Below are 26965 nucleotides of genomic sequence, written 5' to 3' on the forward strand. Positions count from 1 at the left end.
TGGGATATCTTGGATCAAGCCCTCGGCATTCTTAAGTGAGAGAGTGAACAGCTAGAAGCTGTGGTCTGTGTAGGTACCAATGACATGGGTATGATGAGTGATGAGGTTCTGCATAGGGAATTCAGGGAATTAGGAGCTACGTTAAAGGGCAAGGCCTCCAGGGTTGTAATCTCAGTATTGCTACCAGTGAGGCCAGAACTAGGAAGATTGTACAGTTTAACACATAACTAAGGAGCTTGTGTAGGAGGGAGAGCATAAGATTTTTGGACTATTGGGCTTTCTTCCAAGGAAGGTGGGACCTGTACAGAAGGGATAGCTTATACCTGAACTGGAGGGGGATGAATATCCTAGTGGGAAAGTCTGTTAATACTGCATGGTGGGGTTTAAACTAGAGTTGCAGAGGAATGGAAACTCGAGTGCTGGAACAGTTAGTAGAGAGGTTGTGGAGGCAGACCTCAGACAAGGTTAGGAATCAAAAGATTGAGCGCAGTGCAACTAGTGTCCTGAGCTGTGTACCGTAGGAAAGGCGGATGATAGTGCTGAAGACGAGCTAGCTGGTTTACAAATAGAGGCAATATGTAATGAAGAGAGGCTGATGATAGAGCAAAACTGCAGTCAGCAGAATGAGTTGCAATGTAAAAGGAGATAAAATCAAAAAGGGTGAATACAAGACTGAAGGCGTTACATTTGAATGCGCGCAGTGTATGGAATAAGGTGGATGAACTTGCAGCAAGGTATGTAGGAAGGTAATGTCCCTCTTTCATCAAGGTAAGGGACACCATAGATACCCTCACCTGGTTTAGCCCAGTTGTTGAAGCAGTATACCATAGTGTAGCTGCTGTTGCATGCAAACAGATAAGGGCTGGATGTCCATTGGGGACCAAAGGTGAGTGAGCTGCCCTGGAACGGACTCAGCAAACCCCTTCCCCTCCCTGGACAACCCATACTCCTCATAAGACAATCTGATTGTGTTATTTGGGCCTATATTAAACCAGACAACACTGGCTAAGATTTTTAGTTCAAAGCAGTTTGCAGACCAGATTGATACTGTCCACTTATCACATCAAATTGCTGATCTATCAATAGTTGGAAGAGTTGTGTAACCTGAGCGCCAGCATTCCTGTGTTAATTTTGGGTGTTTGGGAACTCTATCGCCAGAAGCTTTCAGACTGTTTGTGTTGAAAAGAATCTGAAAAAAATTTCATATGTGTGTGAAGTCATCTAAGTGGTTAAAAAACAGTATAAGTATTAGAGAGCAATCAGGCTTGGTAGGAATGGTCAAGGAACCCCAAAAAGAATGACAGAAAGATGGGTGATTAGAATTCATTTTCCTTCCTTGGATTTCTGTCCCAGATCAAAGATCTGTTCTGGGCCCAACATATCAGTGCAGTTACAAAGAAGGCATGACAGCGGCTATATTTTATTAGGAGTGTGAGGACTCTTGGTATGTCACCAAAGACACTCGCAAATTTCTATAGATATACCATGGAGAGCATTCTAACTGGTTGCGTGACCATCTAGTATGGAGGGGCCATTGCACAGGATCGAACAAAGCTGCAGACAGTTGCGAACTCTGCCAGCCCCATCATGGGAACAACCCTCCCCAGCATCGAGGACATCTTCAAAAGGCAATGCCTCAAAAATTGGCCCACATCATTCAAGACCCCCATCAGCCAGGACATGCCCTCTTCTCATTGCTACCATCAAGAGGAGGTACAAGAGCCTGAAGACAGATGCACAACATTTCAGCAACAGCTTCTTTCCCTCTACTATCAGATTTTTGAATGGACAATGAACCCAAGAAACTACCTCACAATTTTTCCTCTCTTTTTTGCACTATTTATTTAATTTAAGTTTTATATATATACTTACTGTAATTTATAGTTTCTTTTTGAACTATGTATTGCAATGTCTGCTGCTTAACAATCAACACATCTCACGACATGTGCCCGTGATACTAAACCTGATTCTGATTCTAATGGTTGGAATGTGCAGCCAGTAGTTAAGGTAGAAGCAGATTCGTTGCAAGGTTTAAGATGCGTTTAGACAGACACATGGACAAACAGGGAATCGAGGGATTTGCACCGTGTGCAGGGAGATTGGTTAAGGTTATGTCTGTCACAGGCACGATGGGCTAAAGGGCCCGTTCCTGTGCTGTACTTTTCTATGATCTATGTTCTCGTTACTCTTTTTTTGCTGTTTCTGTGCGGTTTGATCGGGGCAATATTGCGGTCAGCGAGGAATCCTGTGCCCTGCAGGCTGCAGTGCACCACCAGTGCAACGCTGAACTGAACTAGACTGAGTACTACTGGAATCCTGGTTTGATGTTTGACATTCTACATGCATCCTGCTTGCTTTTTGCCATTTGTGCAATTTGTTCTTTTTTTGTGTGTTGGGTGCTTGATGTTTTCTTGAAGAGTATCCGTGGTGGTTCTTTGTTCCATGGCTGCCCGCGAGACAGCAAATCTTGGGGTTGTATTCCATATAAGCGTGCTTTGATAATAAATGTACTTTGAATCTTTGTAAAGAGCAGATTCAACAATTGTTCTCAATTAACTAAAGTTAAATTTTCTCCCGTTTTCGAAACTACTCAGTGACCTTGACAACTAGTCAGCTAAAGACAGAAAAATATAGATGTCTTCCATGTGCAGTTTTGGCAGTATGTCATAGATAATGGTTGAGATTCTCAGAAGCTGTCTTGCAGATAATAATTTAGGAGTTTACCAAAATGAACTATGCACATTGTAAACAGGTCAGTGGAGAGATCTGTAAAGATTGATGGTCAAAACTGCAGAATCAGCTTCATATCAACTGGAACATCTCCATTCTCAGCAGTGATAAACAGCTCAACTGAAACCTCACAGAAAGGGCAAGCAGGTAAAACTGGTTATACTTGAAGCATTCTCATTTCTGTGGCTCTAATCATAAAACTGTGAAAGAATGATATCATTATACATTGAAACTTACAGCAGCTTCTGGAATACACATGTAGAGTGAAGTTTATTCATTCAGATAGTCTCAGATTCCCCTGTTTGTCCAGAGTGCGTGCCTTTTTTTTTTGACCTTCATACATGAGTGAATTGATAAGAATGCCTGGTATTCAAAAACTATACTTGCTGTTTATAAAAAGTAGAATTAGTTACTTTTGTTGAACTTTTGGACGGTAATGTTAAATACTTACCCTCAGCTCATACAGTTTTGTAATGGAGTAATGATTAATTCATTCTCCTTTACACCTGCTTACTGGAAATGACATTAAACAATCTTGAACCTTGAACCTCCTTCTGTCCAAAAAAAGGCAGGCAATGTTATTCCTTCAAATTATTGCTAAATTCTATTATTTTTCAAAATAATAAAAAAAACACTATTAAGAAATAAACTATTTCAAGGGCTGCAGAGAGACTAGGAACTGGAGAATTCAAAGATGCATTGTGTGATTCTGTTGTGTAATATGTTCTTTAAATGCCAGTGAAAGTTGGATTGTCGAAGGAAGGTGTCGTATCAATTCCAATATGCTGTCAATATGTACCTCAAAAGAACCATTTGTGACACAAGGTGTTGATGTAAACAATGCCATTAGAACTGTTGAAATTGTATAGAGTCGCCTACTGTTAACTTTTTGGGGCAGGATAGTAGCGTAGTGGTTAGCACAACACTTTATGGTACTATTGACCCGTTATCAGTTCCTGCTGCCGCCTGTAAGGAGTTTGTACGTTCTCCCCGTGACCGCGTGGTTTTCCTCCGGGTGCTCCAGTTTCCTCCCACAGTCCAAAGACATACTGGTTGGTAGGTTAATTGGTCATTGTAAATTGCCTGGTGATTATGCTAGTGTTAAATCGGTGGGCTGCCGAGCAGTGTGGTTCAGAGGGCTGGAAGGGCCTTCAATGTGCAGAAGGAAAAAAATCATGCAAAACAATAAAAGTAAGCAGATAATATTCAGAACTGAAGTGAGTCCACATCCATGAGGCCAGGCACAGCCGATTCTGGATGCTGCAGCCTCATTTCAGTGTAGAAACCTTGTGGAGCAGAGATCTGAACATCGGACCATTCCTCACCTTCGGTCCCAAAACTTTGACCTTTTCAATCAGGTTTGGGGCTTAAATCGTCTAAACCTCGGGTCATTTCTAGCTCTCGGACTTGGGCTCTGCTGCTTCAATAAACTCTCAGGCCCAGGCCCACGCCAGCCAATATTTTGTACAGCTGCAGCATAATGTCCCATCTTGTTGTCGATACCTCAGCCTATGAAGAAAAACATACCACTTGCCTTTTTTACTTCTCTATCCATCACTCTCAGGGACTATCATCTTGCACTCCACGATCTCATTATACATCGATGGTTCTACAATCTCGGCCATTTACTCTAAAAAGTCCTGGCAGAATTTGACCTCTTCAAATACGTTACCTCATGCTTGCCTGGGTTAAATTCTGCTCTGCCTACCTTTCCGGTATCTGCTGAATGTCATTTTGGATCTTTATCAAGTTTGCACAAATTGAAGACACATGGGTTGTAATGAAGGAGTGACAAAGATGTTTCTTTTTTGGCATAAGCACAAGAGATTTTGCAGATGCTGAAAACCTGTCCCGAAGAAGTGTCTTGGACTGAAATGTCGACTGTTTATTAATTTCCATAGATGCTACCTGACCTGTTCTCATAAGTTTCTACAGATGTACCATGGAGAACATTCTAATGGTAACATCACCATCAGATGTAGAGGGACAACTGTACAGGATCAGAAAAAGCGGCAGAAGGATGTAAACTCAGCCAGCTCCATCATGGTTACTCACCTCCCAGCATCAATAAAGCAGCATCCATCATTAAGGACCCCCATCACCCAGGACATGCCCTCTTCTCATTGGTACCATCAGGGAGGAGCTACAGGTGTCTGAAGGCACACACTCAATGTTTTAGGAACAACTTCTTCCCCTCTGCCATCGGATTTCTGAATGAGACAATGTACATAATATGTTTTCCTCTTTTTGTACTACTTAATTAAATTAATTTATATTAATTTATTACTTATTATTTGACTATTATGCTGCTGCCATTTCAGGCAGCAATGAAGGTCCTCCATCTCCGTAATAATAAATTCCTGCTTCTGTAATCATTCTTTTTTTGACTAGTCAGGGTTGTTAGCTCCGAGCTGAACCTTGAACTTGGAGGACTGGTGAACCACTCTTAGCCTGGCCTTTACCCTTTGACCTGTTTGGTGTGGGAGACCCTACCAAGTGCCAAAGCACGCAAAGCCCAGATTCCAGCGAACATGGATCTCTGGGTCGTTGAGGCACGTAAGGCCAGGATTGTGGTCTTTTCGGAGGTTCATTTTATTTATTTATTTTTGCAATTTATAGTTTTTTTTATTGCGTTTTGCAATGTTCTGCTGCCACAAAGCAGATATTTCATGACATATGTCAGTGATATTAAATCTGATTCAATTCTCCAGCATTTTGTGTGTGTCAATCTTGTGGCCGTGTGGCACACAGTCTCTGCTGCTACCCCACAGGTACAGCTCACGGTCTCACAAGCTACCAGTTCAGAGTCTGCACCTTCTCCAAGTGATGGTGAGACAAATGGAATTTCCCTGCTGGGAGCTAGCACGGACTTCAGCGTGATTACAATTAAGTGAAGTCTACCAATATCATCACTTGGACATTCCACAGCTCATGACTTTTACCTACACCTCATGGGTTTGAGGATGGGATGATGAGGTGTCATGAAAAGATCTGTTTGTCAATGTGTACAAAAGAAGATCCACTATGCAGGAGAGCTCTGGAAATCCTGAAGGTTCATCATCTGCCTCACTCGGTGATCAGAATGAGAATCAGGATCCGACACAGGTTTATTGTCACTAACGTAGAGCACATTGTGAAATTTGTTGTCTAGTGGCAGCAGTACAGATCAAGACGTAAAAATTGATATAAAGTTACAATAAAAATCAATAAATAAATTGTGTAAAAAGGGACAAAAAGGTAGTGTTCATGGACCATTCAGAGATCTGACAGCAGATGAGAAAAAGCTGTTCCAATGAATTAGAGATTTATTCTTCATTAGAGGATAACTTCCAATCATGCAGAAAAACTTCTAGTCCAGCACTGCTGAAGTCCTGAACCTGCCAAATTACCTGAATTTTACCGTATAACTGAAGCTGTTGGGATATAACACCATGTCTGGTAAGTCTGGATGGTTCCTTGAAATGATATCATGTGAAAGTGTAAAAAGAAAATGCAATACAAGATCTGCCAGTTAACTATTTCAAGAAACAGACCTTTAAACTCTGAATTCAATTCTCCAGTGCCCCAGTAGTGTAGTGGTTAACATGAGATATTACGGATTGGGGTGTCGGAGTTCAGAGTTCATTCATTGTACCATCTATAAGGAGTCTGTACATCCTCCCTGTGGACTGCGTGGGTTTCCTCCGGGTGCTCTGGTTTCCTCCCACAGTCTAAAGGCGTACCGGTTAGTATATTAATTGGTCAATGTAAATTTTTCTGTGATTAGGCTAGGGTTAATTTGGGGGCTGTTGGGGTTGGTGGGTGTCGAGGCTCAAAGGGCCAGAAGTGCCCATTCCACAGTGTTTCTCCAAATAAATAAATAAACCCTGTTTTGTGTTGAAAGGTTTGTAGTTGTAGTAGTAGGCAGCTGTCAATCCCAGGGGATCATGGGTTTGCGCCTCTGGTGGACTGTGACCTCTCCGGGGCGCAAACCTGGGCGGGAAGATTTGGAGAACCGGCTGTTGCCCATGCAGCAGGTTCCCCCTCTCCATGTCACTGATGCAGTCCAAGGGAAGGGCAAGCACCAATACAGCTTGGTACCAGTGCTGTCGCAGAGGTTGCCAGAGTGAAGTTGTAAACAACATCAAACTGTCTTAGGGATCCAGGCTCCAGATTTCTTCCTCGGGGTTTACTCCTAAAGCCTCTCCCATGGGAGGGTATGGCCACAAGGCAGCGGAGGTTTGTTTTCCTTCTCCATTGAAAGGATTGCTGTTCATAAATTAATCTCACGAATTACAGATCTCTTATTTCCTCTTTCTCCAAGATTCCATTTGGGAAGATAGTGGTGTCGTTGATGATAATTTCCCAGCCCATCAGATCCATAGCAACTGCTTTGAAATTGTAGTGTAATTGAACAACCGTCCCACCTCAGTCTGGTATCTGACGTCCAGGTACTGCCTGATCCCTGACGCCCAATCTGACGTCAGGTCGAACGCAAGCCAAGACAGTGTGGGATCCTGGTCTGACATAACTTGGGAGTTGTCCTTGTGTTAGCTGAGTCTCAGAGAGCAGGCAAACTTTGGCATTGACTTTGAAGAAGTCCAATATCGTACAGAATAGCTGACATTTTTAGATGGGAGTGTTGCATCAATGTATTGTGCAAGTCCTAGGCACCCTAGCGATTCACAGTGCTGTGCAAAAGTCTTAGGCACCCTAGCGATGTCACCGAGTTCTGATATGGCCCAAGTGCGGAGTGAGAGACGTTGAAGTGGGTCGATAGTTCACAAAACTTTAATGCAAACAGTGTTAAAGGGAAATTAAAACAATAAATGCTCGGCCAAACAGGGCTGTTAGCTAAAGCTCTCAAACAGGAAACGAAGCCTACACTGTGGCTGAAAAGAACATCTAATTATTAAACGAACACCGCTAGTCTTCAGAGTCAGTTGACTCGACAGTCCAATTTCTCAGGCAAGGCCGATGCAAACAAAAGCGAAGAGTTCTGTGCTCTGTTCGAGTCTCGACAAGCACAACGACAACAAGAAGAATTAAATACTATCACGATTGAATAATAATTTAATTATTTAATACAACTTTATAATTTAATCGGACTCTCTGACGGTGGTGTCTGAAAAGAGGATGCTGTCCAAGTTGCATGCCATCTTGGACAATGTCTCCCATCCACTACATAATGTACTGGTTGGGTGCAGGAGTGCATTCAGCCAGAGACTCATTCCACCGAGATGCAACACTGAGTGTCATAGGAAGTCATTCCTGCCTGTGGCCATCAAACTTTACAACTCCTCCCTTGGAGGGTCAGACACCCTGAGCCAATAGGCTGGTCCTGGACTTATTTCCATATAGCATAATTTACATATTATTATTTAATTATTTATGGTTTTATATTGCTATATTTATACTCTATTCTTGGTTGGTGCAACTGTAACGAAACCCAATTTGCCTCGGGATCAATAAAGTATGACTATGTCTAATAATTAGCTGACACGTGCAAATTCTCAAGCGCAATTGCCGTATCTACTGTGCTGCTGAATCCGTGGTTGTGACAAGTGATATATAGTACTGAGCAAAAGTCTTAGACATCCTAGAGATACACAGTGCTGTGCAAAAGTCTTAGACGTCCTAGCTATATGCAGTATAAGGTGACTAAATTACAGAACTAAACCCTGGAGGCCTGTTCTATTTTTGAAGCAGGAGGAAGCCATTCAGCATTGTGTCACTTAGTGGGAAGATCATGTATCCTTTTTGTTTACATCTACATTGTCTCCATATCCCTGTTGAATAGATTTTACCTTATTAAATATATATACCAGTATATGCACATTTCCCTGAGAGTGTTCCACCATGGGACGAGGTTCAGCACCTGGCTGCGTGATGTGCCAACATCAATCTGGCCCTTAACACCCAGAAGACCAAGGAGATCATTGTGAACTTCAGGCATGCCAGGAGTCACACTCACGTCCCCATCTACATCAACGGAACTGTAGTGGAGTGTGTATCAAGCTTCAAATTCCTTGGTGTCCACATTTCCAAGGATCTCACCTGGTCCCTGAACTCCTCCATCCTGATCAAAGAGACGCAACAGCACCTTTATTTCCTGAGGGGCATGAAGAAAGCTCACCTCCGTCCCAGGATACTGACGGACTTTTCCCGCTGTACCATTGAGAGCATACTCACCAACTGCATCTCAGTGTGGTATGGCAATTGTCCCGTATCAGACCGCAAAGCACTCCAGTGTATGTTGAAAACTGCCCAGCAGATTATCGGCACCCAATTACCCACCATTGAGAACGTCTACCATAAACGCTGCCTGGGCAGGGCAAAAAGCATTAACAGGGATGCATCTCACCCTAACCATGGACTTTTTACTCTCCTCCCATCCAGTAGGCGCTACAGGAGCCTCCGCTCCCGCACCAGCAGGCACAGGAAGAGCTTCTTCCCTGAGGCTGTGACACTGCTGAACCTCTCATCACAGCGCTAAGCAGTATTGCATCTGTAGTGTACTGTCTCAGTACTTCTATATTTGTGTGCTGTAGCAATTTTTATACGCAGTTATTTTGTAAATAACACTATTCTTTGCATTTCTGGTCAGATGCTAAATGCATTTCAATAGACAATAGGTGCAGGAGTAGGCCATTCAGCCCTTTGAGCCAGCACCACCATTCTCTGTGATCATCGCTGATCATCCACAATCAGTACCCTTTTCCTGCTTTCTCCCCATATCCCTTCACTCCACTGTCTTTAAGAGCTCTATCTAACTCTTTTTTGAAAGAATCCAGAGAATTAGCTTTGTATCTGTACTCAACACAATGACAATAAAGTTGAATCTAATCTAATCTAATCTAATGATTTTGAATGAAAATATTCACAATTTCTCGTATAAATGACCTTCTGCTTTCTCGGAATGTCGTGATTTCCTATTCTAGGCTTTGTCACGTGTTTACAATCTGCTTTCAGCAAGTGATTTCTCTAGCTACAGCTTTATAAAACTTTAGGCATCCTCCCTCCCACCTCCACAACCAGAAGTCAACGATATTGTTGATTCTCGATGGCCATGATGATGGAAAACAACTGGAATAAGTGCTGAGGGCAATATGTTCCACCTTACTTGGGATGATGGCATCAAACTTAAGATGATTAGATGATTAAGATGCTGTTTGTTCCACTCCCATCAGGAAGAAGGCTACGCAACATCCACATCAAGACCACCAGACTCAAAACAGTTACTCTCCTCAAACAGTATGACTAATTAACACCAGCGCCTACTAACTCCACCACTACTTTATAATTTCCTGTTAATCACATCATGTACAACCTGGTGTCACATTATGGACATACAATCAATCTATGTATTTAAAATATCTTATGCCTTTATATTTTTTCTGTGTTTATTATTATTATTATTATTGTGCTCTTTATATTTTGTGTTTTTTTTGTGCTGCATCAGATCCGGAGTAATAATTATTTTGTTCTCCTTACACTTGTGTGCCAGAAATGATATTAAACAATCTTGAGTCTTGAATCTTGAAATCGGATGCAATTTTTCAAATTTTCATCCCACAACATAATCACTCATTCTTTACAGTTATACCTGCAGCTAATTTTTAGATGGATTAAAATGCAGTTTTGCCTTTAACAACATACTTCTGAGGAAAATAGTGTGAATCAAGATTGAAAGACACGTGAAGAGTTCAAGGGAACAAACCATGCATATTAGCTGCAGTGCATCCTTTCTTTCAAAAAATATGTCCACATCAAATATAGTTCACTGGCTTTAAAACAATTTGTTAAAAGAGTGATTGTAAATATAGTTTCAGTTGCAATTTTTTTTATGGTTTTCCAAATTTACAGTTCTGAGAAATTGAGATTTTTTTTAGAAAAGCCTGAAGCAGGAAATGCTGAAGTTACAAAAAGCCGGTCCAACTTAGAGGCAAAGAGGATGATAAAATGGTACCGGCCATGTTGAGAAACCAGAGAGAATTGGAGGAAGATTGATGAGGTTCAGAATTATTTGAAGTTCTGAGAAAAGGTTTTATGTAAGAGCCAAAAATACTGGTGGAGAAGTAAGTACTTTTTAACACAACATAAGACCATAAGATACCAGAGTAGAATTAGGCCACTTGGCCCATCGAATCTGCTCCATCATTTCATCATGGTTGATGCATTTTTCTTCTCAGCCCCATTTTCCTGCCTTCTCCCTGTATTCAGTCATGCCCTGATCAATCAAGAATCTATCAGCCTTTGCCTTAAGTATACTTAAAGATTTGGCCTCCACAGCTGCCTGTGGTAAAAAAAAGTTCCATAGATTCACCACTCCCTGGCTCCTCCTTATCTCTGTTTTAAATGGATACCCCTCTATTCTGAGGCTGCGTCCTCTGGTCCTAGACTCTCCAACCATAGGAAACACCCTCTCCACATCCACTCTATCATGGCCTTTAACGATTCAATAGGTTTCAATTAGGTCACCCTTCATTCTTCTGAATTCTAGTGAATACAGGCCCAGAGCCATCAAATTTTCTTCATATGACAGGCCATTCTACTCTGGAATCAATTTTGTGAACTTCCTATGAACTCTCTCTGCAGTGTCAGCACGTCTTTTGTAAGATAAGGGGCCCAAAACTGCTCAGAATACTCCAAGTGAGGCATCCTTGATGAGGCCATGATCAGACCTGTGTTTTGCCTGAAAAAGGCAGGGCAGATTAACATGTAAAAGTCTGCTGGATATGTCAGACTTGGAACATTTTTCATAGCTATGACGAAAGAGTAAGTTAATTCATTACATACTTTCTTCAAAAAGCCAGAACAAACACAACGGGCCCAATGGCCTCCCTCTGTGCTGGGGTTCTTACCATCGCAAAGTGGCAATAATGAAAGACACAACACATCCCCTTCCCCCATTTTTTTATTCTTGGCATCCTCCCCCTTCTTTCCCAGTCCTGAAGAAGGGTCTCGGTCCGAAATGTCAATTGTTTATTCAATTCCATAGACGCTGCCTGACCTGCTGAGTTCCTCCAGCATTTTGTGCCTGTGACGTTTTGTTTTTTTTGCACATCTCTTCAGGAGAGTTTCTGGGATCAGATGCCCTGAGGAGAGGTTCAACGGGAAATAACTAAGAATAAGTCTAAGCAAATTATTCTTAATCCTAATTCAAAAGAAGCAGCATTGCAAAATGCAAGCACATAACATTCTCCTGCCCATCAACAGACTTTATTTAAATTAATTATGACAAGTTTTAGCAAATCTAACCATGCAACCAGAATATATTTTTATACTTCAACCTCATGTTGAAGAAAGTCTGTGGAACAAAGATTCTGTGGTTGATAAAAAACAGATTTACTGCTGAGAGAAAGAATAAGTATAGGGATGGCAGAAGTTGCATTGACCACCATACCTGCAAACAGCTGCAGCCAGTAGAGACGAAGGTAACACCAACAATGTTATTCAGCCCCTTGTGCCTGCTTTAACTTTTGATATCTTTGTCCTGTCTGCTTTCCTGTGGTCATAGAGTCATAGACAATAACAGCACAGAAACGGCCCACTTCATCTTTGCCAACCAAGATGCCTTTTTATTGTAATCTTATTGATGGTATTAGGCTGGTATCCTTCTACTCCATTCCTAACTAAGTCACAGGTAGATAAGGTTATAAAGAAAGATTTTGACACATTGCCCTTCATAAATCAAAGTACTGAGTATAGGAGATGGAACGTTATGTTTGTGGTAGACCATATATATATGTTGTAACTGGGTTACCTGTCTGGACAGGCCCCTCTGCTGACTGCTTCTGTGGCTCCTCCCACAGATCCCTGAATAAAGGCGATTGCGCCATTGCTCCTCCTCTCAGTCCAAGGCAGATACTCAGCATGGTCGAGGTCACATTTTACTGCTAATAAAAGCCTTTCAGTACTTACTCTACTTCCAGTCTTTTGGAGTAATTGATAGTGCATCAATGTTGAAGTTGTATAAAACATTGGTGAGGCCTAATTTGGACTACTGTGTGCAGTTTTGGTCACCAATCTACAGGGAAGACATAAATAAGGTTAAAAGTGTCCAGAGAAAATTTACAAGGATGTTGCCCGGTCTAGAGGAACTGAGATGTCAAAGGTTTCAAAGGTACATTTAATGGCAGAGGAATGTATACAATATAGATCCTGAAAGGTTTTTTCTTACATAAGGACAAATTGAATAGGTTAGGACTTTATTCCTTTGAATGTAAAAGACCGAGAGGAGATTTGATAGAGATAAAATTATGACAGGTATAGATAGGGTAAATGAAAGCAGGCTTTTTCCACTGAGATTGGGTGGGACTACAACTAGAAGTCATGGGTTAAGGATGAAAGGTGAAATGTTTAAGGGAACATGAGGAGAAACTTCTTCACTCAGAGGGTGGAGAGAGTGTGGAATGAGCTGCCAGCACAAGTGGTGCATGTGAACTTGATTTCAACATTTAAGAGAAGTTTGGATAGGTACATGAATGGGAGGGGTATGGAGGGCGATGTACCCAGTACAGGTCAATGGGCGGAGGCAGTTTAAATGGTTCAGCATGTAGTAGATGGGCCAAAGGGCCTGTTTCTGTGTTGTAATTTTCCATGTCTCTACCTGTTCAATTTAAATGTAATAGTGGTAACTTCCGTGGTTTATTATTGTCACATGTACTGAGATATTGTGAAAAGATATGTTTTACTTGCCATCCATGCACCACATTTCATGACATAACTACTGCACTCTGCAAAAGTCTTAGGCATGTGTGAATAGGTAGGGTGCCTAAGAATTTTGCACAGTACTGCATTTGTCAACGTGGAGCAGAGAGCGAGTTTGTGAATCTGGCGGGAGCAAAGGATGTTAGGAATGGCAAAGGCGGAGTGTCATGGGAGGGGTGTGGGACAGGTGGCAGAGAAGGAGTGCCAGGGCAGGGGGGTGGCCTTGAGAAACCTGGCAAGGTAATTTGATTCCAAACAATTGGTTTATTGATCGTGTCTCTCTGGTGCTTCCTGCTCCCTCCCCTCTCCCTTCCCCTTTTCCCAACCATGAATCCCCTCTCCCTGCCCCCTTCCCACTCTCAGTCCACAATACAGCCCATATCAGAATCAGGTTTACCATCACTCACATATGTCACGAAATCAGTTTATTTTTGCAGCAGGACAGTGCAATACATAAAATTACTACAGTCCTGTGTAAAAGTCTCAGACGTCCTAGCTCTGCAATATATGTGCCTAAGTCTATTCACAACAAGATCTTCCGAGAGGATCATCACCGTGTCGTGGTGGAGAGGCTTATGGGTTCCTGAGATCCCAAGGGCAATGCTCTCTGGAGCTTAGCTCCTGGTAGGGCCCCACACAGTGGTCAGGTCAAGGGAGAGGTTTGATCCAATCAGGACCCACTTATCCTGCAGTAAAGGGTGTGCCCCATTGACTTGTACTCCATGCTATTTGACCTTGACATTGGTCGTGTGGTGGCTGCCCATGCATCAGAATCAGAATCAGGTTTATTATCACCGGCATGTGACGTGAAATTTGTTAATTTAGCAGCAGCAGTTCAATGCAATACATAATCTAGCAGAGAGAGAGAGAAAAAATAATAATAAATAAAATAAAACATAATAAATAAACAAGTAAATCAATTACGTATATTGAATAGATTTTTAAAAATGTGCAAAAACTGAAATACTATATATTAAAAAAGTGAGGAAGTGGCCAAAGCTTCAACGTCCATTTAGAATCGGGTGGCAGAGGGGAAGAAGCTGTTCCTGAATCGCTGAGTGTGTGCCTTCAGGCTTCTGTACCTCCTACCTGATGGTAACCGTGAGAAAAGGGCATGCCCTGGGTGTTTGAGGTCCTTAATAATAGACTCTGCCTTTCTGAGACACCTCTTCCTAAAGATGTCCTGGGTACTTTGTAGACAAGTGCCCAAGATGGAGCTGACTAGATTTACAACCTTCTGCAGCTTCTTTTGGTCCTGCGCAGTAGCTCCCCCACCCCGCCCCACCATACCAGACAGTGATACAGCCTGCAAGAATGCTGTCCATGGTACAATTATAGAATTTTTTGAGTGTATGTGTTGACATACCAAATCTCTTCAAATTCCTCATAAAGTATAGCCGCTGTCTTGCCTTCTTTATGACGACATCGTAATGTTGGGATCAGCTAAGATCCTCAGAGATCTTGACACCGAGGAACCTGAAGCTGCTGGCTCTTTCCACTTGTTAAACTTCCCCATGTTAAACAAAGTCACGCAGAGGCATTCTCTATTAAGGGCAACTCCTTCGGAGAACATCTTACTTGGCCCGAGTAATCGCACTACATCAAGGTACTAGCAAGGGGGAAGCAATTCAGAGTACGATTACACTAACAGAGAAAGTACAGTGCAGGTGATCAAAGAGGGGCAAAGGTGCCAGGTCCATGACGAGGTAGATGGGGAGATCAAAGGTTCATCTATCTCATAGAGAAGATTTGTTCGAGAGCCTTGCTACAGTGCAATTAAAGCTGTTCTTCACCCTGGGATACAGCGCAGAATCTTCTGGACCTTCGAGTCAAGCGGTGCCACCCAGGAATCCCCTGTTTTAATCCTAGTCTAATCACAGGACAATTCACCTGCCAACCGGTGGGAGGAATCCGGAATTCCTGGAGAAAACGCATGTGGTCACAGGGAGAACGTACAGACTCCCTGACAGGTCGGCTGCCTTCCTGAGGCAGCAAGAGAGTTAGTTTGTTCAAAATATTCACTGCCCTCTGTGTGAAGAAAAAATTGTCCCTTAGATCTCTTTAAAATTCCTCTTCTCTCATCTTAAATTTACATCCTCTCGTTCCAGACTGACCCATCCTGTGATAGAGATCATAATGACTTTCCTTCTCTAAGCCCCTCATGTGTATCCCCTGCATCTTTTCCCTTCAAGTGTTTATTGGTCTCCCTCTGAAGGATTTCACCGACCTCCACCACCTTTTCAGAGTGCGTTTAAGATTACAACACTTGCTGCATACGTGTTGAAAACATTCTGCACGGTTCCATCGCTCCTTTAGCCAATAACCTCATCCCAGCATCTCCTGGTTAAAGATCGGTTTTATTACTCACACGTGCATTGAAATATCTACAAATACAGCGAAATGTGCCATTGTTGTTAACATCCAACACAGTTCAAGGATGTGCTGGGGGCAGCCTGCAAGTGTATCAATGTAGCACGCCCATAACGTACAACCCTTTACCCGTCTTTGGACTGTGGGAGGAAACAGGAGCACCCGGAGCAAACCCACAGGGTCACAGGGAGAACGTACAAACTCCTTACAGGCAGCGGTGGGAATTGAACCCTGATCTGTGATTGCTGGTGTTGTAACGTGTTGCGCTAACCATTATGACATTGAACTGGTTGCTGATGGCAGCGCGTCCAATTGCAGCGGCAACTCCGACTCCAACTAACAGTGCAACTGTATAACGCCGGAAGCGTTATAGCTTAGTTTTTAACTTGTGTCGCTAATGCACCTTACCATTTGTTGTTACTCGTGGTAACATTACTTTATGTGTTATGAGTGTGAGTCGTATGTACTGTGTTCTGCACCTCGGTCTGGAAGGGCATTGTTTTGTTTGGCCGTGTACATGTGTACAGCTGAATGGCAATAAACTTCAACTTGAACTTGATCCTTGAGCCTCTGCAAACAGTTTTCCTTGATTACTCCAGTGAAGAATTTCCCAAACATCTTTCTGTCACTACAGCCCAATATCACGCTGCAATTCTGATGATTCTCTTTTGCACCTTCTACAAAGACTTGACATTCTTCCTGAGATTCCCGTGATTAGAGGATTGATGCAAAGACCTTAAGGACAGAGAGACCCAGCACTTTGATAATGTAGTCTTGCATATTTCAGTGCTACAGTACTGTGAAAAAGTCAGAGCCACATAAATACTGTATACATCTCAGCTTCTTAAGACTTTTGCACAGAACTGTATTTGACAACGTGGAGTAGAAAGCGAATTTGTAAATCTGGTGCGAACAAAAGATATTGGGAATAGTGAGCATGGAGCGCCATGATTGGGACAGGTGGCAGTAAAGGCGTTCAGTGGGGGGGAGGGGTTGTTGGCGCAGATGTATACACACCCAGCCCTGAGACACCAGCAAGGCCATTTGATTCCAAGTAAATTGGTTGATAGATCATTACAGAACTCTCTGGTGCTTCCCAAGCCCTCCCCTTTCCTATATATGCCTATGACTTTTGCACAGTACTGTAGATGACTGAAAACCCACTTATCCTGGACAGAAATGTAATGACAGATATTTCTGGGTCATTGTGCATTGCACTTGAATTAAAGTAGCCACTTCCAGTCATGAGGCATGTTGGGTGTCCGATGCAATATCTGTATCAGATGCACATCGTGACATCACTCCAGAAAAGCGCTTTTTCAATTGCAAAGCCACAACACAAACACCACAACACATTTCCAGACGATTTATTTTAATGTCCTTTCCAAATGGAGGGACCTCCAGCAACTTAACACTTCCTGGATTCCACCTACAGGAAGTTTTGCGTGAATTGCTCATCATGTCAACCCTCTCCTTGCGATCTGTTGCATTTTTTTCTCAAGTGTTACCTTCAAAATCCTGTTGCTTTCTTTACTTTATCACACCACAGTACACTTCAATGCAGGAAAACACAAATCAGGAAAAACGTCCATTACCCCAGTTCCAGGCAATTCTTCTCAAGTTTCCAATAAGTTCATATGAAAGCAATTCAGCATGTGAAGAAATAAACCGTCTTTCAAAAGGACCACAAACTGTTGGTATTCTGGTAAAAATTAGGCAGCTCCTGGGTGTACAGAAATCAACAGGAAGCATTAACAAAAATCCAAACCTTTGTTCATCTTTAATTTGTTTCATGTGTTCACCATCCCTTCTTGTAAAATGGTCAGTGGCATAGCAGCACGGATCTCTCAAAAGCTTGAGCCTGTACAGGAGCTTCTCTCCAGCCAGTAGTTGCTGCTTCTTTTCATCTCCTTCAAACAAATCTCTTTGTCCTACATTTTGTTCATCTGTCCTAATATCTCCATGGGAGTTGGTGTCAGATTTTATTTAAATTCTGAAGTATTTTCAGACATTTTGCCACACTGAAGATGCTTCGTAAGTGACCAGTTGTTTGCCTCTGCCTTACTCCTTCCCGACTCTGTAACAATGAACAGAGCTTTGAGATATGAGAGCTACAACAGGCAAAGCCCTCCCCGCCATTGAGCCCATCCACATGGAGCACTGCCACAACAAAGTACTCTCCAACATCAAGGATCCCCGCCATCCAGGATGTGCTCTCTTCTTGCTACTGCCATCAGGAAGGAGATACAGGACTCACAACACCAGGTTCAGGAACAATTATCAGAATCAGAATCAGGTTTATTATCACCAGCATGTGATGTGAAATTTGTTAACTTAGCAGAAGCAGTACAATGCAATACATAATATAGAAGGAAAAAAACAATTAATTAATTACTGTATATGAATTAATAAATTAAATTAATTTTTTTAAAAATGAATAGATTAAAAATTGTGCAAAAAATAGCAATACTATATATTAAAAAAGTGATGTAGTGTCCAAGGATTCAATGTCCATTTAGGAATCGGATGGCAGAGGGGAAGAAGCTGTTCCTGAATCACTAAGTGTGTGCCTTCAGGCTTCTGTATCTCCTACCTGATGTCAACAGTGAGAAAAGGCATGCCCTGGGTGTTGGACATCCTTAATAATGGACGCTGCCTTTCTGAGACACTGCTCCTTGAAGATGTCCTGGGTACTTTGTTAGCTAGTACCCAAGATGAGCCGACTAAATTTACAACCTTCTGCAGCTTCTTTCAGTCCTGTGCAGTAGACACCCCCCATACCAGACAGTGATGCAGCCTGTCAGAATGCTCTCCACGATACATCTATAGAAGTTTTTGAGTGCATTTGTTGACATGCCAAATCTCTTCAAACTCCTAATAAAGTATAGCCACTGTCTTGCCTTCCTTATAAATGCATTGATATGTTGGGACCAGGTTAGATCCTCAGAGATCTTGACACCCAGGAACTTCAAACTGCTCACTCTCTCCACTTCTGATCCCTCTATAAAGATTGGTATGTGTTCCTTTGTCTTACCCTTCCAGAAGTCCACAATCAGCCCTTTCATCGTACTGACGTTGAGTGCCAGATTGTTGCTGTGACACCACTCCACTAGTTGGCATGTCTCACTCTTGTACGCCCTCTCGTCACCTGAGATTCTACCAACAATGATTCTATCATCAGCAAATTTATAGATGGTATTTGAGCTATGCCTAGCTGCACAGTCATGTGTATATAGAGAGTATAGCAGTGGGCTAAGTACACACCCCTGACGTGCACCAGTGTTGATCGTCAGCGAGGAGGTTATGCTATCACCAATCTGCACAGACTGTGGTCTTCCCATTAGGAAACTGAGGATCCAATTGCAAAGGGAGGTACAGAGGTCCAGGTTCTACAACTTCTCAGTCAGGATTGTGGGAATGGTGGTATTAAATGCCGAGCTATATTCGATGAACAGCATCCTGACACAGGTGTTTGTGTTGTCCAGGTGGTCTAAAGCCATGTGAAGAGCCATTGAGATTGCATCTGCCGTTGACTTATTGTGGAGATAGGCCAACTGCAATGGGTTTAGGTCCTTGCTGAGGCAGGAGTTCAGTCTAGTCATGACCAACCTCTCAAAGTATTTCATCACTGTCGATGTGAGTGCTACCCTTCCACCATCAGTTCCTGAACCAGCATGGGTAACTTCACTCACCACAACTCTGAACAGATTCCACAACCTATGGACTCATTTTCATGGACCCTAAAACTCATGATCTCAGTATTATCTAACTATTTATTTATTTTTAAATTTGAAGTTCAAGTTTAATCTCTTGGTATTTCAAAGGTCAGCCACTAACGATAAAACATGTTAGAACTGGAGTAACACAAACCTTGAAGTTCAAAGTAAATTTATCATCAAAGTAGGTATGTTTGTCTTTCCTTACAGTCATTCACAGCAGAACTGAGAATAGAATAAAGTCAATGAGAAAACTGCATACAAAGACCGGTAAACAACTAATGCAGAAATGAAGACACACTGTGCAAATAAAAAAAATCAAAAATAAATAATACCGGGAACATGAGTTTCAAAGTCCTTAAAAGTGAGTACATACACAAAATGCTGAAGAAACTCAGCAGGCCAGGCAGCATCTATAGGTTGTTCAGAGTTGATTAAGTTAGTAACTAAGAATGTTGGTCCAGAGTAAAGCTTCTGCTACTGGAGAACTGAAATCCAATTGATTAAATAAATTTGGAATTAAAATTTCGTATTATTTTGCCTTGAAACTCTTGGGTTGTTCTAACCACTCAGCAGGTTCACTAAAATCCTTCCAGTTCATGAACTCGCCAACACTATCTTGTTCTTCTTTCACACTATTTATTTATTTGTTCTTATTTAGTGACACAGTGCGCTGCAGGCCTTTCCGGCCCTTTCAGCCGCACTGCCTCAGCAACCCCTGACAAACCGATTAACCCCAACGTAATCACAGGACAGTTTACAATAACTAATTAACCCACCCGGTACATCTTTGGACTGTGGGAGGAAACCAGAGACGCCGGAGAAAACCCTCGCATTCCACGGGAAGGACGTACAGCGAATCCTTCCAGAACAGCACCGGAGTTGAACTCGGAACTCTGGGATGACCCGAGATGTATTAGTGTCGTGCTAACTGCTACACTACCCTGTAATTGTAAATTAAAAGTTTTTTTAAGACTTACTCTGTACTGCTGCTACAAAACAACAATTTTTATGACCTATGTCAGTGAAAATAAATCTGATTGTCATTCTGAAATGGTCTGCTCTGTATGGATTCATACCACAATGTGGTTCCCTCTGCTCTGGCATCATCTTAAAAGCCATTATCTCCATAGGTCAATTCGGGACAGACAATAAACAGCAGCCTCATCTGTTGTCATGTGTTGTCCACATTCGAAATGAATAAATTAAGTATATCTGGGTTCTGATGGAACAGTGCCCCGGTTCAAAGTTCAAAGTAAATTTATTATCAAAGTACATATATGATACCATATACAACCCTGAGATTCATTTACTTGTGGGCATACTCAATAAAACCATAATAGAATCAATGAAAGACCATACCAATTTGGGCATTCAACCAGTGTGCAAAAGACATAGACCATGCAAATACGAAAAGAAAGAAATAATAATAATCATAAATAAATAAGCAATAAATATCAAGAACATGAGATGAAGGGTCCTTGAAAGTGAGTCCATTGGTTGGGGGAGAACTTCAGTGAAGGGGCGCATGAAGTTGTGAAGATTGTCCCCTCTGGTTCAAGAGCCTGATGCTTGAGGAGTAATAACTGTTCCTGAACCTGGCAGCGTGGGATCTGAGTTCCGGTAACTTCTTCCTGACTGCAGCAACGAGAATGGAGCATGTCATGGTGATGGTGGTCCCTGATTATGGAAGCCACTTTCCTGCAACAGCTCCATGTAGAGGTGCTCAATGGTGGGGAGGGCTTTGCTTGTGATGGACGCGGCCGTATCTACTACTTTTTGCAGGACTCTCTATTGAAGGGCACTGGTGTTTCCATACTAGGCTGTGATACTTCTTATTGTAATTTATAGTTTCATTATTATGCATTGGAATGTACTGGTTCCTTAAGGTTGTTACAGCTGGGGGTGGTGGTAATGGGGGCAAGCTCCCATTAATTAAATGCTCCCAATGACATGTGCCTCAAATAGCCTTTGACAACCAAACCCAGCTTCTGGCCTTCCGTGGGGAGAACGTACAAGTTCCTTACAGGTTAAACTCCAACCTCCAATGCCCCAATAACATCACACCAACCGCTATAATACCATGGCATCCAAAAGCCTAGAGTACCTGGTGTTCACAGGCAGTCTTCCTTCCAAGTACTAACCAGGCCTAAGTTTGATTATTTATGAGATCAGACGAATCTGGGCGTTCTCAAGATAGTATTTTCATGTGATATTCCAAGCGGGTTTCTTAAGGTTGTTATAGCTGGGAGTGGTAATGGGGATCTGCTCCCGCTACTTATTAGGTGCTCCCAATGGCAAGCACCTCACATAGTCATCTGACAACCAAGTTCAGCTCCTGGCCTTCACGTGTGGCTTAGCTACTAAGCCCGGTGGAACTGCTTCCACTGACAGGAGAAGGGGCAAAGGTGGGTCACTGGCACTTTAAAACCAGTCGCTTCTCACAGATGGGGCTGATCGGCCATGGTTGGCATCTCACCTGGGAGAAGGAAAACTCTGATCCGAAACCTCCGCTGCCTTGCGAATATACCCACTCATGAGGAAGGTATCGGAAGTAAACCCTGAGGGAAAAATCCAGTGCTGGAGTCCCTAAGGCAGTCCTACATTGAGTTCAACGCTGACTGGAAACTCCTGCAGTGCTTCTGGTGCCAAATTGTATCAGACTTTGCCGTTCCCTTGGATTCATCAGATCCTCGGGGAGGGAGAGCTTGTTACATGGGCAACAGCTTGCTCTCCATGTTGCACTGCCCAGACTTGCATATCTAGAGAGTTAGGATGCAACATCCATGGTCGACCTTGACCAACGGAGGCTTCTCTCTCTCCTACTCTACTGCAATGACCTGCTGCCACAAAACAACAAATGTTATGACATTTACCTTTGATATGAAACCAGATTCTGATTGTGATTCCGATTCTGACATTGAGTGCAAATTTATTGTTGCTACATTACTTAACCAGCCACCTACCTCACTCTCATAAACCTCCTCGAAAGCATCTGAGATTCTGCTGACAACAGTGGTGTCATCTGTGAATTTATAGATGGTGTTTGAACTGTACTTAGTCACACAGCCATGAGTGTAGAGAAAGTAGAGCAGTATCCTTGGGGTACCTGTCCTGATAGTCATTCAGAAGGAGATATTATTAGCAATCCACACTAACTGAGCTATCCTGAGTCAGGGAATCAAGGATCCATTTACAGAGGGACACAGTGAGTCCCAGGTTTTGGAGCTTGGTCATTAGTACTGAGGGAATGATATGCTGAAGGCCAAGCTGTAATTGATAAGCAGCAGCATGACGTATGTCTGATGGAGTAGAGGGGTGGTGAGCTTGTGCCCTCTGAAGACCTGGGTGGTTGGGTTCCCTGATGGTGGATGCTGCTTTCCTGCGACAGTGTTTCATGTAGATGCGCCCAATAGAGTTTATATGGAGTTTTCAACATGGAAAAGCACCAAGATGTTTCACAGGATAACCTGCAAACAAATCTCAACATCTAGATGCTGCTTTTAGGACAGATAACCTAAAGGATTGGAGGCACGTGACACAGAAGGAAATACAGCAGTACAGTTGGACAACTGGCTAACAAGCAGCAAAAAGCATCCAGGTTAATTGATCACAGAGTGAATTGGAACGATTAATCTTTGGGATATATTGCTGCATCATATTGGCATAAAAGCAAAGCTTACCTGAATTCAAAATGAGGAGAATTTTTAAGTTGTTGTTGAATCAACTAAATGGGAAGAAGCTTCACAATGGCAGGCAGGCAGACAGATGGAACTGTGAGAGAGCCAGAATGTACACAAGGAATAGGAGTGATTTGGACTTCGTTGAACCAGTAGCTAACCTCTCGCCTGCTGCACTCATTCCAAGCTCTGAAACACTTTGACCTGTAGAAGCAGACAAAAGGAGCTAGAGGAACTCATCAGGTCACGCAGCACCCATGGAAGTGAAAAACAGTCGACGTTTTGGGCCCAGACCCCTCATCAGAACTTCTAGCTACATTCTGATTTATATCAAACCCCAGTAACATTTATGGTGAGAGTTCACTAATTACCTACAAAAATCTGAGATACAACGGGACTTGGGAGTCCGTGTGCAGGATTCCCTAAAGGTTAACGCAGTTTGAGTCTGTGATAAGAAAGGCAAATGTGATATTAGCATTCATTTCAAGAAGACTTGAACATAAAAGCAAGGATGTAATGTTGAGACTTTATAAAGCACTGGTGAGGCCTCACTTGGAGTATTTTGGGTAGGTTTGGGCCCCTTATCTTAGAAAGGATGTATTGAAGCTGAAAAGGGTTCAAAGGAAGTTCATGAAAATGTTTCCAGGATGAAATGGCCTGTCATATGAAGAGTGCTTGTGGTGCCTGGACCTGTATTCACTAGAATTCAGAAGAATGAGTGGTGACCTAAGTGAAACCTATCGATTGTTGAAAGGCCATGGAGAGGATGTTTCCTATGGTGGGAGAGTCTAGGACCAGAGAACACAGCCTCAGAATAGAGGGGTGTCCTTTTAGAATGAAGATGAAGAGGAATTTCTTTAGCCAGAGGGTGGTGAATCTGTAGAATTCTTTGCCACAGGCAGCTGTGGAGGTCAAGTTTTTAAGAATATTTAAGGCAGAGATTGATATGTTCTTGATTGGTCAGGGCATGAAGGAATATGGGGAGAAGGCAGCAGATTGGGTCTGAGAGGGAAAATGGATCAGCCATGATGAAAACGTGGAGACTCAATGGGCCCAATGGCCTAATTCTAAGTTTGGGTTCATCCCAGGCCTCTCTCCATCTCTGTAAAATTGAGGTCAAAATTTCAAAGGTTCAAAAGTTCATTTTATTATCAAAGTAATCATGCAGAATACAACTCTGAAATTTGTCTTCTCCAGATAGCCATAAAATACAGAAAACCATCGAAGCAGTTGAAAGAAAAAGAAACAAAAACTCGCAAACCTAGACCCATCCTAACCCTTCCCTCACACAAAAACTAACAAATCTCCCAAACCCCGAGCCCTCCAATATGCAACAAGAAAGAATGAGTGAGAACATGCAAAAAACATAAAACTGGAAGAGACCACCATGAACTGCAGTCCAATCCATAAATCTCAGAATTTTCATAACATCTCCAAAAGCATCGGGGCCCAGCAGCTCCTCTGTGGGCACTGACATGAACCAGTGGCCTCTCGCAGGGAAGTGACTTGAACCAGCGACATGAACCAGCAGCCTCTCCAAGAACCACTCACACTCTTCTCCGCATTTGCCTTGATGGTTCAATCCTCCTCGGCACTTTAATTGGTGAGAAATGTAGTCAATCATGGCCCCTCGTCTCGTCTCTCTGAGCTTCTCCTCGTGGTAGCCAGTGCTCACATTCTCCCGTGGAATTTTCTCGGGGACAACAGAGTGCTAGTTCACTCAATCGAACTACAGACTGTAAGCCCAAGGCTACAACAGTTTCAAAAACAGAATTAAGATAAAGTAGAATACATAGAAACACTGAAATGAATGATTATCTGGAAGATGTTGCCCGAGGAAGCATTGTTCGCTGCCACAATTTGACGAGTAGGCCAAGACATTCCTCCATTTGTAAACCACCCAACAACTACTCAACCTTTCAACCACTTGATGATGGTACCTTAATTCATACGTGCTTTCCTAAAAGCTCCCTACTTTTCTTCCCTCCTTTCTCAATTAATTTTAATGTGCTCTCCTTTGGATTGGCACAATTTTTGTGCCAATCTCACATAGATATACAACTGGTATCTTTGTAGCAGGGTTGAAATGTCTGATACCAGAGGGCGTGTATTTAAGGTCCGTCAGCTCTGTCATGGGCACCGGCCTCCATAGTGTTAAGGACGTCTTCAAGGAGCATTGCCTCAAAAAGGCAGTATCCATCATTAAGGAGCCCCACCACCCAGGTCTTGCCTCCCCCTCCCTCTTCAGTCCTGACAAAGGGTCTCATCCCAAAACATTGACTGTTCATTTCCACGGATGCAGCCTGACCTGCTGAGTTCCTCCAGTGTGTTGTGCGTCTTGCCTTGTTCTCATTGCTACCATCAGGAGGGAGGTGCAGAAGCCTGAAGGCACCCTCTCAATGATTTAGAAACAGCTTCTTCCTCTCTGCCAAGTGATTTCTGAATGGACATTGAACCCATGAACAATATCTCACTACTCTTTTATTTCTATTCTTGCACTAATATTTAATATAAATATTATATATACTTACTGTAATTCACAGGTTTTTCCCCCTATTATTATGTATTGCGTCGTACTGCTGCTGCAAAGTTGACAAATTTCACAGCATTTCGATGAATCTGATTCCGAGTCTGATTCTCTGCCTTGTTTGGCACAAAGAGATGCAAGAGAACATTAAATCCCCAGCTGAAGTTGTAGAGAATGTACAGTAATGGACCAAGGCATTGAAATTAACTTTGGGTCAATTCAAAAAGAGATGGCAGAAGATATTTAGGGCAAATGGTCTGTGTGCCATACAATGACTGTTATGAAATAACTACTATTTAGTACAGCTTCCATGGCCTTCTCTGAACTTGTGAAGATGTAACAGCTGTAACAAATTAAGAACAAGGAATTTCCAGTTGCTTTTATTGGAGATTCACATGTGATTCCAATTAATTCCATAGCATTGCACTGAACTGTGTCTCATTGAAACATTGACAGAAAAGCAATTGAGCTGGCAGTGAAAAAACTCTACCTCAGAAGGGAGACTTTGAGATGAAATGATGACTGTGTAAGAGATGTTTGTCTGCTTTAACTATATGCCCCTGGCATGTAAAAAAAAATATAGCCCAAAGTTCAATGGTGCCTAAGTATCTAGCGATCTCCAGAATAAAATGCCCTCTGCAGCTGTACTGGCTCCAGCTTCGAAGCCCAAGCCTCAGACTGGAATCCAACTCTCCTGCATTGTCTTGGTTTAAACTTTTGAACGTACCTCAGAGAAAAATGAAATGTGTTTTGTTATACTCTGACATAACAAAGAAAAAGAATAGGATGTCAGAGTATAACAAAAAAAACATCTGATTTTTCACCATTGGTTGAAGCTCTCTCTGGTAAAACCTTAGTACACCGTGCTTGAATTAGCAGGAGTTCATCTGAGCTCACAGTTTTGGGTGGCTGGTAGGATTTAATTCCATCATTCAAGGCACAATAGCACAGTGCATTCCATTATTTTCCCTTTTGAAATTTCCACCAACAAACTGACAGCAATTGTTCTCCTTTCTCCACATGTGTAAAACTGTCCTTAACCACCTCGTTTTGTTCTGGGACACTCGACATATTTCCTGAATTATTCTTTTGATTGAAAATCCAGCTGCATAATCAGAAAGACCCAATGGTGTGGTCTAAGTTGTGCAAGGGAGGTTTCCCTGGTACCCTGCCAATACTCGTCCTTCATTTAGTCATTAAAGTGATTACTTGGACATTTGCTGTTTGTGACATCCTTACACACACAGGCT

At 42.4% G+C, this 26965-nt stretch overlaps 1 long non-coding RNA gene across 1 annotated transcript in view; it reads left to right on the forward strand.

Moving 5' to 3' along the window:
• The first annotated feature begins 2844 nt into the window (after positions 1-2844).
• LOC134338121 (uncharacterized) overlaps positions 2845-26965 on the forward strand; it is a 51156-nt gene continuing 27035 nt past the window's right edge. The window contains exon 1 of the long non-coding RNA XR_010016150.1: positions 2845-2877. This is a non-coding gene — a long non-coding RNA (uncharacterized LOC134338121). The remainder of the gene's footprint in view (positions 2878-26965) is intronic.

The sequence above is a fragment of the Mobula hypostoma genome, chromosome 26 (genome assembly GCF_963921235.1).
Source record: "Mobula hypostoma chromosome 26, sMobHyp1.1, whole genome shotgun sequence".
Taxonomy (NCBI): domain Eukaryota; kingdom Metazoa; phylum Chordata; class Chondrichthyes; order Myliobatiformes; family Myliobatidae; genus Mobula; species Mobula hypostoma.